This window comes from Chelonia mydas, chromosome 7 (assembly GCF_015237465.2).
Source record: "Chelonia mydas isolate rCheMyd1 chromosome 7, rCheMyd1.pri.v2, whole genome shotgun sequence".
Classification (NCBI taxonomy): domain Eukaryota; kingdom Metazoa; phylum Chordata; order Testudines; family Cheloniidae; genus Chelonia; species Chelonia mydas.
In genome coordinates this window covers 71,317,858-71,335,131 of record NC_057853.1, presented here as the reverse complement: position 1 = coordinate 71,335,131, position 17,274 = coordinate 71,317,858, and the positions used below count along the sequence as shown (strand labels likewise).

The window sequence follows — 17,274 nt, the reverse complement described above, 5'->3', positions numbered from 1 at the left end:
GCCTCCTTTTCAAGCTGAAAGATGACAAGGGCCGGCTCTAGGCACCAGCAGAACAAGCAGGTGCTTGGGGCAGCACATTTCTAGGGGCGACATGCCGATGCCGGCCCCGCCGCCCCTAGAAATGTACCCCCGCCGTCCCAGCTCACCTCCACTCCGCCTCTGCCTGCTCACCTGAGCGCCCCGCAGCCACCGCTCCGCTTCTCCCCCCTCCCTCCCAGGCCTGCTGCGCACGAAACAGCTGTTTGGCGCGGCAAGCCTGAGGCTGGAGGGAGGAGAAGCCGAGCGGTGGGAGGGAGCGGAGGTGAGCTGGGGCGGGGAGCGGTTCCTCTACTCCCTCCCCTCCGCTTGCTCCCCTGAACGCGCTGCCTCTCCCTCGCCTGAGAGAGAGGGAGGGGGAAGAAGCGGAGCAGGCGGAGCGGAGGTGAGCTACGGCTGGGGGGAGCCGCAGGAAGCAGTGGGGGAAATGCTGCACGCCTGGGGGAGGGACGAAAAAAAAAGCAGCAGGGCCAAATTTTTTTTTGCTTGGGGTGGCAAAAATCCTAGAGCCGGCCCTGCCATGGAAAATGGAAATTTCCACCAAAGTTTTTCTTTGTAGTTAATTTGCTTTGGTCTGGGATGATAATGTGTATTAGTGTTCAATACAAAGGAGGAGTCTCTGAATTTTGGGACAGTATCATGACCTTGAGCCATGTTTCCAACCCTCTCAATTTTGGTTTCAGTTTGCAGGCTCAAAGCTTCACCTGCAAGTATTTTATTGGCTGACTGAGGTCATTTAGACCTCAAATAACTTGACTGGCATGTTGAATCAAGTAGCTAGGCATCTAAATGGTATCAATTTTGGATATACAAGGGAGACTGCTTCTGAAAATCTAAGGCCCTAGATAACTATAAACTCCACTAATAGACTGTTCCTAGACCGTTATTTTGTTTAATGTTTGGTCTTGTTTGATATTAATTACAGCAGCCTTGAAAAAATCCTCTCACCAAGGGAAAATCATCTTAGAAAAGTGAGTACAGTATCATTTATTTTTTCATTCTCATGGTCATTCTAAGGGTGGGCAAGTAGATTATGTTTCTGGACATCTACATTCTTATGATAATTTTACAAAGCTGAATTATATTAGCATCCACTAGTCACAGCATGTCTATATTTCCAAGGCTTTATAATCCACCCTGGACAGTTGCTCTGAACTGAAAATTTCATAGGTGAGGCCAATAACTAAATGTAACAACAAAAATGGAGGGGGCGGGGTAAAGGTCAAAGCGGGAAGGAAGAGGAATCAGTTTACACATGAACTTGAATAAGAAATTGAACTAACATCATCATCCTGGGAAAATCAGCTTGTAATTAGTGTTAAAATGGAAGCATGTTCAACATCCTAGTTCAGACAGCATTTATGCAAGAAGGTTCAGCAATTATTCAAAAAGTAAGGGAACCAAGCAACAACACCACCAATTCAGTAATTAACAGAAATGGCACCGTGTCAGTTTAGTGCTTGCAAAAAGGAGCAAGAGAGATAAGTGGGTCCCAAATGGCAAGGAAACTGGGCTCCCTGCCTAGCATTCTAGCTGTAATAATTTCCAGAGGAAGAGTCTATTGAACTAGCTGTAACATTTTACAGACCACATATCTATAGACAGTCTAGTGCCTTTTGTTTAATTAACACAGGTCTCCATCAGTGTGGCTATTTCACATGTCCAATGCCAGTTTTTCATCAAAAATAACACAAGAATTTTACATGCAGTGTTAACTCCACAAGAACTGACTCACAAAGGCTAGGCTCTCTAAGCGTCCATTAACCAAACAGGCTGGAAAGTTGAGGAACTAAGAGGCTACTGTCTCAACAACCTAATGAACAGTATCCCCCTAGGGAAGTATTTAAATCTGACTTTTCTATCTAAGATACAGTGTTTTGCAGATGCATTGTGGTACGCTGTCTCATGAAACTCAGCATTTATGACACAGGAATCACTTGGCAAAATTCTATGGGCCTGTGTTACCCAGGAGTTCTACATGATCCCAATGGTCCCATCTGGTCTTAAGATCTATGAAGTAACCTGTCTCCCAGTGGGCAGGTTACTTGAATTCTGTCTTTTGAACCATAAGAGCTACAAATGAAACTTGACATGCTCAGGGGCAGAACTCTAACAATTCCTTTGAAACAGAGCCTCACCCATTGTTAATCACAGCATCACCTTCTGGAGATTAAGGTTGTTAGAAGATCAGTTTCAAACAGATTTGTGATTTTCATCATTTCTGAGTGGACGAGTATTCCCATCAGAAAAAAACACCTCTACAAGTGACATTAATTAGCAATCTTGGGCCAAGGACCAAATGAGCCATGGAGCCTGAATTACCCTGTACTTTTACAGGTGACTACTGTCATGCTGTCTGGAGTGACTCATAAGCAAGAATACCAACCTCAGGACAGACTGTTAAGAAGCAGGGCACAAACTCTAAACTGATTGTGAGTTGTATACTTAGATTTTACCAATCAAGTAACAAGTGTAAACTGCTAAGCCACTATACAGCCTCAACATGGATTCACGGACAGTCTCCTGGGCATTCCAATCTTCCTTGCCACCTAGGCAAGCTTGACTCTATGAAAGATGGTGACTTTACACCAAAGATCACAAAATATTCAGGTTACTCTCAGTCCCAAAGGACCAATAACTTACCCAGGTCAATTTGCACTCTAGAACTCACACCAAAGACAACACTTGTAGCTAATCCTATAGTAAACTAACTAAGGATTAGCTCTGAAAAAGAAATGAGTCTTTACCAGGTTAAAGCAGGTAACATACATACAAATGAGTTAAAATATTCGGTTCCAAAAAATAACAGAAACTTCTATAATAAGCAAACTTTGTGTCCTTTAGGGCTAACCCAAGCTAACCTGTTAGAGACTCCTCACCCATCAGAGTCCAGGCAGCAAAGGAATCATAATTTCTCTTTAACAAGCCTTTTTATTCCCTTCCCCCAGAATTCAAACCGATGGGATAAGTGCCTCTGCACTTAACTTCTTCATGGGTGGATGGAGGGGAGCAATCAACAAAGTCTTTGTTCCACAATGGCCCATTTGGATTCAATAGTCTTTCCTGATGAGCAGGAGATAACACCTTCTGTAGGAATCCCTCATTTTGCATTAGGTGAAGTTTTTTTTCTTCCTTTTTGGTAAGTTACATAGGCCATGTCTGCACTACAGAGTTTGTTGACAAAAGTTATGCCACTTTCATTAAAGCACTTTAATTAAACTGCTGTTGCATGTCCACACTATGCTCCTTGTGCTGGCAGCGCACATGCACACTAGCAGCTCTTGCATTGACAAAGAGAGCAGTGCACTGTGGGTAGATACCTCACTGTGCAACTGGCTGCAGGGTGCTTTGGGAAGGGTTTTCTATGCCTCATGGGGCAGGTACAGCATCACATGATGCAGGTTTCTCAATCCCATTGTTCCATGGGCATCCTACTAGATTGCCAGCTGCTTTTCTATTGAAGTATGGGGGAGGGGAGAGGTGGAGAGTGTGTGTGTGGAGAGTCAGAAACAAAGTGTGTGTTGTGAAGTGTGTGAGAGACTGTGTGGGGAGAGTGTGTATATGTGAGAGAGACTGTGTGTTGGGGAAGTGTGTGGTGTGTGTTGGGGGAGAGTGTGTTGGCATGCTGTCTCTCTAAGTTCAGACAGCAGCCTGAGCATCCAATCCCGCGGGAGGGGGACAACACACCCCCCAACCCCTGGCTCTGCACAGCAGAGCAGTCTCTCCTCTCCCTGCCCCTGCAGCAGCAGCTTGCTCTGCCTGCCTGCCGATTCCATATTAATGGCTCTATGATTCCGAGTTCTCCCATAGCTGCTCAGCTGCCAGGAGCAGCATCCTCAGCAGCTCTGTGAGCTCTCCAGGCTGAGGAATGTCAAATCTTCCTGGAGCTTTGAAAGGGGAGGGGTGCATGGCTGCAGGGCAATTGAGTTCAAAACAGTGAGCAGAGTGGTCACGGTGGGTACTGTGGAATATTGAAGGAGGCCAGTTATGGTGACATAGCAAACAGCAACGTCTACACTGACGCTTTGTCACTTTAACTTTGCTGCAAAAAGCTTTATGCCTCTCATCGAGGCAGTTTTATTTTTTCAGCAAAACACCAGAGTTTTGCCACCAAAAGTAGCTTTGTAGTGCCTGCACCTCCACTATTTTGTCAGCAAAAAATGCCTTTTGCCAACAAAACTGTGTAGTGTAGACAAGACCATAGTTTCAGACCAAACATTTTACAGCTATAGAGCAATTTTTTAAAAGGGCTCCAGAGGTGATCCCAGCAATTACAGGCCAGTAAGCCTGACTTCAGTACCAGGCAAACTGGTTGAAACTACAGTAAAGAACAAAATTGTCAAAACACATAGATGAACATAATTTGTTGGGGAAGAGTCAACATGGTTTTTTTAAAGGGAAATCATGCCTCACCAATCTATTAAAATTCTTTGAGGAGGCCAACAAGCATGTGGACAAGGGGGATCCAGTGGATATAGTGCACTTAGATTTTCGAAAGCCTTTGACAAGGTCCCTCACCAAAGGCTCTTAAGCAAAGTAAGCTGTCATAGGATAAGAGGGAAAGTCCTCTCATGGATCAGTAACTGATTAAAAGATAGGAAACAAAGGGTAGAAATAAATGGTCAGTTTTCAGAATGGAGAGAGGTAAATAATGGTGTCCCCCAGGGGTCTGTACTGGGACCAGTCCTATTCAATATATTCATAAATGATCTGGAAAAGAGTTAAACAGTGAGGTGGCAAAATTTGCAGATGATACAAAACTACTCAAGATAGTTAAGTCCCAAGCAGACTGCAAAGAGCTACAAAAGGATCTCACAAAACTGGGTGGGCAACAAAATGGCAGATGAAATTCAATGCTGATAAATGCAAAGGTAATGCACATTGGAAAACATAATCCCAACTATACATTTAAAATGATGGGGTCTAAATTAGCTGTTACCACTCAAGAAAGAGATCGTGGAATCATTATGGGTAGTTCGCTGAAAACATCCACACAATGTGCAACAGCAGTCAAAAAAGCGAACAGAATGTTGGGAATCATTAAGAAGGGGATAGATAATAAGACAGAAAATATCATATTTTGTCTATATAAATCCATGGTACACCCACATCTTGAATACTGTTTGCAGATGTGGTAGCCCCATCTCAAAAAAGATATATTGGAATTGGAAAAGGTTCAGAAAAGGGCAACAAAAATTATTAGGGGTGTGGAATGGCTTCCATATGAGGAGCAATTAATAAGAGTGGGACTTTTCAGCTTGTAAAAGAGACAACTAAGGGGGGATAGGATGAGGTCTATAAAATCATGACTGGTGAGAAGAAAGTAAATAAGGAAGTGTTATGTACTTCTCATAACACAAGAACTAGGGATCACCAAATGAAATTAGTAGGTAGCAGGTTTAAAACAAACAACAGGAAGTATTTTTTCACACAGCGGACAGTGAACCTGCAGAAATCCTTGCCAGAGGATGTTGTGAAGGCCAAGACTATAACAGGGTTCAAAAAAGAACTAGATAAGTTCATGGAGGATAGGTCCATCAATGGCTATTATCCAGGATGGGCAGGGATGATGTGTCTAGCCTCTGTTTGCCAGAAGCTGGGAATGGGCGACAGGGGATGGATCACTTGATGATTACCTGTTCTGTTCATTCCCTCTGGGGCACCTGGCATTGGCCACTGTTGGAAGACAGGATACTGGGCTAGATGAACCTTCCAGTCTGAATTTGTCTAGCTTCAACTTCCAGCCATTGGATCATGTTATACCTTTGTCTGAAGAACCCATTACAAATATTTGTTCTCCATATAGGTACTTAGGCTGTAATCAAGTCATTGCTTACCATTGTCTCTGTTAAGCTTAATAGATTGAGTTCTTTGAGTGTATCTCTATAAGGCATTTTTTCTAATCCTTTAATCAATGTTGTGGCTCTTTTCTGAGCTCTCTCCAATTTATCAACATTATTCTTGAACTGTGGACACCAGAAATGGACACTGTATTCCAGCAGCGGTCGCAAAAGTACCAAATACAGAGAACAGAAGTAATACAGCCTCTCTACTCCTACTTGAGGTTCCACTGTTCATGCATCCAAGGATCACATTAGCCTTTTTGGCCAGAGCATCGCAGTGCGAGCTCATGTTCTGCTGACTATCCACTAGGACCCCCAAATCTTTTTCAGAGTCATTGCTTTCCAGGATAGAATCCCCCACTGTGTAAGTACGATCAACCTTTTTGTTCCTAGGTATATACATTTACGTTTAGCCATATTAAAACATATTGTTTGCTTGCACCCAACTAACCAAGCTATCCAGATCACTCTGTAGCAGTGATTTGTCCCCTTCATTATTTACCACTCCCCCAATTTTTTGTGTCATCTGCTAACGTTATCAGTGATGATTTTGTTCTCTTCAGATCATTAATAATTTGTTTTAAATTAGTAAAAATTAGCATAGGGCAGGAACTGATCCCTTCGGGACCCATCTAGAAACATACCTGTTTGATAATGATTCCTCATTTACAATTACTTTTTGAGACCAGGTTTTAATCCATTTAATGTGTGCCATGTTAATTTTATGTCATTCTAGTTTTTTAATCAAAATGTCATGCAGTACCAAGTCAAATGCCTTACAGAAATCTAACTGTATTACATCAACACTATTACTTTTATCAACCAAACTTTTAATGTAATAAAAAAATCGAGTTAGTTTGAGAGGATCTATTTTCCATAAACCCATGTTGATTAGCTTTAATTACATTAGCCTCCTTTAATTCTTTGTTAATCGAGTCCCATATTAGGTGCTCATTATCTTGCCCAGGATTGATGTCAGATTGATAGGTCTATAATTACTCACATCAGTCCGTTAACCTTTTTCAAATATTGGCACAACATTAGCTTTCTTCCCATCTTCTGGAACTTCCCTGGTGTTCCAGTACTTATTGAAAGTCAACATTAATGGTCCAGCAAGCTCCTCACCCAGCTTTTTAAAAACTTTTGGATGCAAGTTATCCAGACCCATTGATTTTAAAATGTCTGACTTTAGGAGCTGCTGTTTAACATCCTCCTGATACTAATGGAATGATATGACTACATTATCTGTCTTTTTCCCATATACAGAACAGAAAAATTTATTGAATATTTCTGCATTAGGTACTGATAATTCAACCATTACCAATGCCATTGTTAGGATTCTTTTTGTTCCTAATATACTTTTAAAAAGTTGTTCTTGTTGTCCTTAACTCTGCTGGCTGGAGATTTCTCCTTGTGTCCCTTTGCTTCCCTTATCAATTTTCTATAATTCTAAGCTTCTGATTTATATTTATTACTATCAACTTCCCCTTTCTTCCATCTGTTATATATTAATTTTTTATTTTTTATAGCTGCCTTTACTTCCCCTCTAAACTTGGTCAGTTTTTTAACCAATATGGCCTTTCTTTATGATGGGATTGCAGCTTTTAAGGCATCTAGTAAATAGTTCTTAAACAATTCTCAGTTATCACTCACATTTTTCAAATTAAATTCTTCCTCCTAACTGATCTTGCTCATAATTGTTTTCAGCTTTGTGAAATTGGCCCTTTTAATGCACCAAGTATATATATCACTGGTCCTGACTTTATTCTGTTCAAACTTTATAAATGTGATCAAGTCATGATCACTTGTATCTAAGTTACCATTATTTTTTAGTTTTGTGATGAGTTCTTCTTTATATGTTAAGACAAGGACTAATAGAGAATTCCCGTGTTGGATGCAACATTTCGCTCATGTGAGTAAGAGTGTATAGGATAGAACCATGTAACTATGGCACTATAGCTTATCTTAAGCCCGGAAAGGTGCTACTGTTCCCTTCATACAATGTGGTGTTTTGATATAAAACTACTTTCCCATAAGAAACCAGCTAGTTACTAAAAACAAAAATAAAATAAAGCCCTGTACAATGCGGTAAATGTCAGATGGGCTGTTTGGAAAGGTCAGGAGACTCTTACACTTCATTATTTCAATGGGGCTTGCATTAAATGAGTACATTGTTTGTCTAGGGAATAAGGCTGTGTCTGATAAAGAACAGCAGAACTAAAAAAAAGTATATTTTTTAATGGGAACACAGGAACTAAAGCTTTGATTAGTGTCATACATGGGAAAAGTTTGCCTCAGAGACTCAACTGCAGAAACAATGGGGAACCATGTCAAGCACTAAAGCAAAGACTGACGTCACCTGCCAGGAGAGCAGCTTAGCAATTAGTAGGAGGGAAGGAAGCCAGCACAGGAGTGGAAATGGTATGGGGAACACAGCTGAATGAAAAAGGTTTAGACTGCACTGTTAGGAAAGTTCACCAAACCACACTCTTTGGGTTTGTCAGGGTATGCAGAGTATTTTTTGTTCCCTGAGTCTGACACTCTTAGAAAGAAATGTGATTGCTTTTGAGACTTCTGCTATCCCTGACACTAAACAAAATTCTTTTCTTGGAAATCAACATATTCCAGTGGCCCCTGGAATTTGAAGAATCCTGCAGTACTCTGAAAGCTGAATGGAGATTCAGGGTATGTCTACGTAGCAAAAAAAAACCCATGGCTGGCCCGTGCCAGCTGACTTGGGCTCGCGGGGATTGGGCTGTGGGGCTGTTTCACAGTATTGCCAACCTCAACCGTTCAAAAATCATGAGATTCAAAAAAAAAAAAAAATTATGATTGGCCTAACAATCACAAGGTTCTTATAAAAGAAATCATGATTTTTGTATTCGACCTTCTGATTTTTGATCTCCCCCTGTCTATTCCCTGTGTATGTGTGATTAACACAGCACTGTTTACTCTTGCGTATTTATGGAAAGGAAGAGGATTTTGGCTCCTGCAGGAGCTCTCTCAATAACGCAAAGAGCTCTTATCTGTATGCAATTGTGGAGCAGGGCCTGCAGGTATCGCCAGTATCTCTTGCCCTCCCAGACCATGGCACTCACCTGTTCCCATCGCTGCCAAAGTTTGTGTAGCTCCATGCAGGATATTTTTCACCAATGTGAAAAAGTCACTAGTCTCCCCTAAATGGTCCCCTGCCACTGTTTGGGGCGGAGGGGGAGACAACCATATGAGGAACATTAAATATTTGCTCGCTGATGAGGAACATCGCGCATGGAGCTGCACAAAACTTTACTTCCCCCCAAAAGTCAATGAATGTCCCATATTTTTTGTGGCCCAACTATTGCCTCATATCCTGCTGCTGCTCCTGCAGGAAGCCCTCACTCAGGATTGGGGGATGCACAGGAAGATGATGGAATCTTAACTCTACCTTACTCCTGGTCAGAAGCAGCAGCAGTGGGAAATGAGAAGGAGGTGCTGGTGGAAGCTGAGCCATCTGGGCAGCACTGCTCCAAGCAGCTGATGAGAGAGGCAATACACAGTCATGGCAGAGGAGGTGTATTGAAGTGGCTCCCCAAAACAATGTGCATCCCCCGGCAGTGGGAAGAGGTGGGTCCCGGGGCTGACAAAGATTTTTAACTAAAATTAAGCCTCACTCATCTTGGTAAAAAATCCCGACATTTGAGTGTTCTATCGCAAGATCATGAGTCAGGCTTAATTTTAGTTAAAAATTGCATCTCTCATGATCAATTCATGAAAGTTGGCATGTCTGGTTTCATTGCTGTGTAGATTCAGCTTGAGCCCGTGCTCTAGGGCCCTGTGTGGTGGGAGGGAGACTTAGAGGACCTAGGACTTGTCTACAGCTTCACCTTTGTAGCACTTCAGTGAAGATACTACGTTTTCCAACAAGAGGGCTTCTCCTGTCAGCATCGGTTCTCCACCTCCCTGAGAGACAGTAGCTAGGTCAATGGGAGAATTCTCCTGTCAACCTAGCGCTCTCGGTTAGTTAAACTGCATCACTCAGGGTGTGGACTTTCAGACCCCTAAGTGACACAAGCTATACCGATACAATTTGAAAGTGTAGACCATAGAAATGTCTGCTTTTCACTGGACTACACCATAGGCCAAATCCTGAAGTCTTTATCCTGTCCTTACTCACTGAAGGCCAGATTCTCAGCTGGCATCAATCAGGGTAGTTCAGCTGAAGTCAACAGAGCGACGCCAATTTACTCCAGCTGAGGATCATCATCTGGCTCAAATAGTTTTGACTGATAAAGGATGATATAAAAACTGAAAGAGGCTTGAAATCAGTGGGAACTGGGCACCTAAACACCTTTGAGGATTTGGACCTTACTGCTGAAATCAGAGCTGAAAGCCTGGGCCGGGTCCTGTGTGCTTTGCAAGTCAGAATTGGGAGAGGCTTTCCCGTTCAGAGACTCACTACATTCTTCTGAGCTAACAATGCAACTTTGCTTGACTGCCAACTCTAACTAGTATTGGATCCATTCTGTGTGAAGTCTGCCAGGTTCAGGCAGGGATGTGCAATCATGTGGAAACCTGCATTTAAAATAGGACTCTTTTGCTCTAGTGCTTTTGTTCTTTCCCAGTGAAAACAATCCACACCCCATGAGTCATCATCATCTGTGCTGATTTGTTTACCCTCCCAGATACTGCTCCAAAACAACAAGTTCCTTATGAGTTGTTAATCTAAAACAATACACGCATGGGGTGGCGCGAGAGGAGTAACTGACTGCACATATATTTATTCAAAACTGTCCAGATTCAGTAGGTATTCCAGTTATCAGCCTGAAACCCTCATAAACAGATCACAGAACAGACCTGGTGAGCAGACAGTTCCAAATCACCTGCGCTGCAGACTCTGCAGTGGTCCTCTGTGAGCTGTTAGACCAGCACAGAAGAGCCAGAGCTCAGTGCACTACTGCCTTGACTCCTGCTGGTTGCTCCCCTCCTTCAGCAAGGCCAAAACCACCCCCTTTACTAGGGGCTGGGAGAAGGCCTATATGGGTAGATATGTAGCAGCAGTGAACATCCCACTATACCAGAGGTATGTTTAAACCCACTTTAAACTGTTCAAGTGTAGTAAAGGAGAATTGGGTCAGTAATAGGTAAGGCCTGCTGCTTATTTTGAACAGTTACCAGCATTAAAGCTGGATGAATAGGGATTAAAATACTTGCAAATAGTTTGACAGCTGCTAAATAGAATTTCTCTTTGACTGCATTCACACCCTTCTGTTCGCTTCTCCATTCTTTGGAGTTAACCTTGATTTAGGCATTTCCTGACTTTCGAGCGCTTACCAGTGGAACCTGAAGGTTGCATGAGTGTCACATTTTGTATTTAATCACCATATCTTTTCTTGTTGTCCTGTTCCATAAAGTTTACAACTCATCTTTCAACAGAGGGTCATTTTTCAAGTTGGTATTAAAGTGCAGTATAGGCAGATGAGCAAGCAGTTTAGCCTTTTATTGCAATTATTTTGCCTAGCTCTTTTCAACAGTTTCCTTTCAGGGTATGGTTTGTATTAAGAAAAATCCCCAGGTTTCATTAGGATCAAGGATAAAAGTTTATTTCTGATATTAAAGGAGCAACTTAGAGGTCTATAAGGGCCTGAGCCAAAACTCACAGAAGACAATGGGAGTCTTTCCATTGACTTCACTGGCTATGGATTAGGCCCTAAACGTTCCCAGAATAGCTCTCAAAGTGAGCCAAATTGTTTCCTTATTCAGCTTGTTTATGGGATCACAAAAACCTTGTGTTCTACATCTACATTTTTTTTTCTGGGCTTCCTGTGAAACTGTGTCTAGGTTTATTCATTGGATAGACTAATTTTATGGCTGGTCTAATGCCATCTGCTTTTCATTCCCTCCTGAACAGTTTCACTTTGATTCAACTCACTGCCTGACAAATGGGCAGGAGTAAGACAGACTTTCTGTTGATGGAATAAGTGGGAAAGGCTTCTCTGCAGCGTGGTGGAAAGCAATGTTTGGTTCACGTCTGCAGGCGAAGGCATTGCCTTCTGCACTCACCAGCAACCCAGTGCCACAAATAGTTGGATATTTTAGTTGTTTTTCATGTTTTACAGTCTGTGCTGAACCCAAGCATTGGGCCAAATTAATGCCTGGCGTAACTTTACTGACAGAGCTACACCACGAATAAATGTGACCCATTATCTGTTATTACTCCATTAGATACCGCTTCTCAGTTACTTTCTCAGTTCTGCTTGTTGAATGGATTCTCAAAACATATGTGCCCATCTTTTAGTTTACTTTAATCCAAGTGTCCTGCCTTTTCCACATAACCATTAGTCTCTTACTTCAGCAGCAAATCTAGGTGTCTCTCGGGCTCCGCATCCTGCAAACATTTAGGTTTGTCTTTATTAGGAAAAAAAAGTGTATTCTTCACTCATGTGAACTCACTTGAGGTAAAACCCTAGTGAAGACAAGGTGGTTTGTAGTTTTAACACAAGTTAACAGATCAAGGTAAACACTTGGTTCCCCTGTAGTCTTTAATTTGACCTGCTAACACATGTGAAAAATGGAGGTTACTTATCTGTAACTGGAATTTCTTTGAGATGCGGTCTCCATCCGTGGGAATGCATGTGAGCCATGCGCCCAAGATTAGAAATTCTAACAAGCATTGTCTGTTGGCCTACACATGCTCAGTAGTTCTTCTTGTTCTAGGCTGAGGGCTTAAGAAGCAGCATGGGCCAACACTTCTCCAGTTCCTCTTCTTACCGCGAATCCAGTAAGATGCAAACTGAGGGGAAGGAGGGCAGGTAGTGGGTTACAAATAGGGACCACACATCTCAAAGGACTTCCAGTTATAGGTAAATAACCTCCATTTCTTCTTCACACGCTGATTCCTATGTGTATTCCACATGTGGGTAACTGACAGGCAGTATTCAGAGTGGAGAGGGGTGTGAGGATGCTGGCAGCAAAGATTCGTCTGCAGCAGAGGCCTGAATGGACGGATATGCACTAATTGGCAGCATGTGATGATGCACCCAGAAATCCGTTTAGAGATTCTCTCACAGGATAATGCTTGTCTTCGCTACTCTTCTGCTATGGCAAGAAATAGCCTTGGTGATGTTCTGATAGGTGTGGTCCTTTACAGGTAGAACAAGGTGTGACTCAGAGTGCCCGGGGTAGTCCTCACTGGACATGCCAAGGTCTGGCTGCAAAAGGGAAAGCAGATACTCTCAAGACTGGTGGGTAACACTGAAGTTAAACTCTCCAACCAGTCATAAACTGTGCTTCTGATCCCCCCCACACACTAGTTTTCAAGAAACAAACAAAAAAAGAAATCACACAGCTCCCTTTATTGCATTCCAGTTCTCTGGCTCCCAATCAGCACATAGGTCCAGTACAGTGAGAAGTTATTTTAAAACTCTGCTCACATATGTTCTTCTGATCCCAAAGGGCCAGCCACATTACCAGGTCGATATAAGTTTGGATCTTACCCAAAATACCACATTGCCAGCCAATCCTTTAGTATCTAAAACTAAAGGTTTATTATAAAGAATGAAGAAAGAACAAGAAGAGAGTTGTTAAATGATAAAGCAGTCACATACATACAAAGATTCAAAGTCTATGTATCAGGTTCTTAGCAGTATTGGTGAGTTTGCTAACTTGAAAGTCCCTCTGGAATACATCCACAGCTTGGATGGGTCATTCAGTCCTTTGTTCAGAGTTTCAGTTTGTAGCAAAGTTCCCGCAGAGGTAAGAAGCAGGACTGAAGACAAAATGAAGATGATGCAGTTGCCTTTTATATTCCTTTTGCCATGTGGCTTGTACTTCCTTTGTTCCAAACACAAGCTGTCCAGCACATGGCATGGAAAAACCTTACAGTTCCGTCCATAGGCATGCCCCTACATGGCTTGCTGGCTCAAAAGTAGTCCTTGTTCCTTTTATTGGGTTCATTGTACAGTTGATGTCCCTTGATCAAGCAGGCCTAGTGCTGATGCCAATCTGTCTGGGACTGTCACCCAGAAACACAGCACAAGTTTGGAAATACAGTTATATCCTACATATATGTAACTCATAATACAAAGGTGATACAAACATATGAATAAGATTATCATACTTGCCAAATTATAACATTTTTTGCAGCTATCTTACACGGCATATTAGACACAGCTCATTTCAATTTTACAATATTCATAATATCCTAAAGTCTCCCCCAGATTCCATACAGCATCACACAAGGCATATCTGACATTGAGGGAATGAATGCTTTTCTTTTTGGCAGAAGCATGGGGTTTTGTGAAGAAAGCTTATGTGGATCGTTTGGTTGATATGTAGTTAATTCAGAAATAACCTTGGGGAGGGACTGAGGATGGAGTCAAAGAGAGAACGTTTCCTTGTGAAATATAGTATATGGTGGGTCTGCTATGAGGGCGGCCATCTTGCTTACTCTTGTGGAGGAAGTAATAGCTATTAATAATACAGCTTTAATGGATACGTGGGACATGGAACATGTTGCTAATGATGCAAATGGTGGTCTGGTGAGTACTGATAGGACAAGATTGAGATCCCTTTGAGGTGTAGATTTGTCCACTGGCAGAAACGTCCTGACTAAGTCTTTCATGAATCTCACTGTTGTGGGGTGAGTGAAAATGGAATGTCTGTCTACCTGGAGGAAGGAAGGCATTGATGGCTGCGAGATGGACCTGTAGTGAGCTAATGGAAAGACCCAAGTTTTTTAATGACGACAGGAAATAATCTAAAACACTGGGATATCTGTAGAAGGCTGATTATGCTGAGCCCAGGAACAGGAATGTCGCTACTAAGCTAGGTAGCAGGTCCTATTTGAGTCTTTCCTACTTTAAGTAACAATAGTTTGGACAGGGGGCCAAACAAGCATTCTGGTTCTGATGCCTATCCAAACACCAGGCCGTGAGGTGGAGTGAGTGTGGGTTGGGATGTCTGATTTTGCCCCCTTCCTATGTTAGGAGATCGGGGAATGGGGAGATCCTGACAGGAAGATGGACTGACATTCTCAGAAGCTCCAGGAACCAAAACTGGGCCGGTTAGGTGCTAAGAGAATGACTTAGATCCGCCACGACAGGGCCATTCTCAAGACTTGTAGTACTAGAGGAATGGGAGGAAAGGCATAACTGAATTGGTTTGTCCATGACAACAGGAGAGCATCATCCCGAGAGATGGGACCCATAGCTCCTCCAGAACAATACAGAGGAAGTTTTCTGTTGTTTGGAACACAAAGAGATCCCATTGAGGAGTTCCCTACTGAGCAAATATGCTCAGGACAGAGCTTTGCACCTCCCACTACTACAGTCTGTAGACTAGTGTCTGATGACTAAACATTTAGTTGCGTGCTAAAGAGTTTTGTGCTCCTGAAAGGTATGCAGCTTGGATAGTGATGCGGTTTCTGATGCACCAGTTCCAAAGCCTGACTGCTTCCAGAGAAGGGAGAAGAGATCTTGCTCCACCCTGTTTGTTTATGTAAATCAATATGTACGGTGATACTGTCTGACATTACTTGCATATGGAGTGAATGTATAAGTGGAAGAAAAGCTCTGCATGCCATCAGGACTGCACTCAGTTTCAATAGATTGATGTGCAGTGTGGCTTCCTATGGGTACCTTCTATGGCATGGTAGTTCAGGTCAGCACCCCAACCCAAAAGGAGTCTATTATGATGGTGGCACTGGGGGTGGGAATGTTGCAGGGGCTGCCCACTCTCACTTGTTCCAGATTCCATCAGCGGATTAGAGAGCTAATGACTCTGGTGGGAATGGTCGCTCTCGTGTTGATATGATCCTTGTCTGCTGAGTAGACCAACCGGAGCCAGACCTGTAGGCGTCCTAGATCAAGGCTGGCGAATGTTGTCACATAAGTGCACGTGGTCTAGAAGAGAAAGGCACATCTTCATTGTAGCCTTTGGTCTGTGAGTAATCTGTCATATCAGATTGCTCATTACCTGAATTCTTTACTTGGGGAGGAAAGCTCTTGCTGAAGTGGAGTCCAGTGTCACTCCAATAAAGGTTATAGTCTGTGTGGGTGTTAAAACTAACTGACTTTGTTAACACAGACACCCAGCACTGCTAGAAGATGGAACAGGAACAAAATCACTGACCTGACTTCTTGACTGGAGCGACCTACTAGGAGCCAGTCATCGAAAGACAGGGAAACGGTAGAACCCTGACATCTCATTTAGGCTGCCACAACACAGGAAACGTTTGTGAATACTTTGAGAGCTGCTGCTACTCCACAGGAAAGGACTGTGAACTGGAAGTGTTCTTGATCCACTAGAAACAGAAGGAACTTTCTGTGGAAAAGAGATTCTGAGCATCCTTCGTGTCATGAAACACATCCCCTCCTGTGGGAAGGGGATTATCTGTGCTAATGTAACCATCCTGAATTTTGACTTTCAAATAAAGTTGTCAAAAAGTCCAGAACAGGTCTCCACCCTCTGTTTTTTGGGAGGACTAAGAAATAAGGGGAATAGAACCGTCTCCCTTGATGCTGAGGTGACACTTGTTCTGTTGCCCCTCACTGGAGGAGGGAGCCTCCCTTCTGTTAAAAATCAACGCGTGAGAGTGGTCCCTGAAGGGGCACCGGGAAGGGGATTTGTTGGACAGAGGGAGAGAAACTCCATGGAGTATCCTTGATGGATAATTTCTAAGACCTAACTGTCTGTCATGACAGAGTCTCAATTGTGGGTGAAAAATGAGAGACTGGCCACAAAGAAAATGGGGGTTGAGATGGATGGCATCAATAGCAGTGGGGGTATCCTGACCAAGACATCAAAAGTGGCCCTTAGTGGCTGGCTGGGAATGGTTAGAAGTTGTGGTAGCAGAAGGTGCTGAACATTGAAGCCTCTGAACCATCTGATGTTTACATGGAGGCGTGACTGGATACTGGTGGTAGAGCATCTGTGTAGGGGGTGGATTTGGCTTATACTCCTGCCTTTAGTGCTTCTTCCTCAGGGTCAGAGTGTACATTCCCAGGGTGTGTACAGTCAACCTCAGGTCTTTCAATGAGTGTAGGGTTTCATCTGTTTTCTTGTTATATAAATTCAACTTGTTGAAAGGTAGGTCCTGTATGGTGTTCTGGACCAACTTGGGGAGTCTCAAAGAGTGAAGTCCAGACACCCCTCATAACTATGTCAGTGGCCAAGACTTGGGATGCCATGTCTGCTGCAACTCTTGCAGCTGGAAGGGATGTCTTTGACATTAACTTGCGCTCTTCTATGAAAGACTGAAATTGGTCTCTGTCCTCAGGGGGAAGCTTGTCTTTAAAGTCAGCCAGCCTGGAATAATTGTTAAAATCATATTTCACTAACAAGGCCTGATAGTTAGCAATAAAGAATTGCAGGCTTGTAAAGGAAAAGACCTTTCTTCCCAAGAGGTCCAACCTCTTCG

General features: G+C 42.9%; 1 protein-coding gene and 1 long non-coding RNA gene across 2 annotated transcripts in view; one reads left to right on the top strand and one right to left on the bottom strand.

Annotated features, from left to right (window-relative positions):
* MMRN2 (multimerin 2) overlaps positions 1-17,274 on the bottom strand; it is a 49,804-nt gene that overhangs the window by 21,023 nt on the left and 11,507 nt on the right. The gene's annotated exons all lie outside the window — the stretch shown is intronic.
* On the top strand, positions 392-16,216 carry LOC122466741. Its single transcript, XR_006292497.1, has 3 exons — positions 392-421; positions 962-1,007; positions 15,942-16,216. It is a non-coding gene; the product is annotated as an uncharacterized LOC122466741 (long non-coding RNA).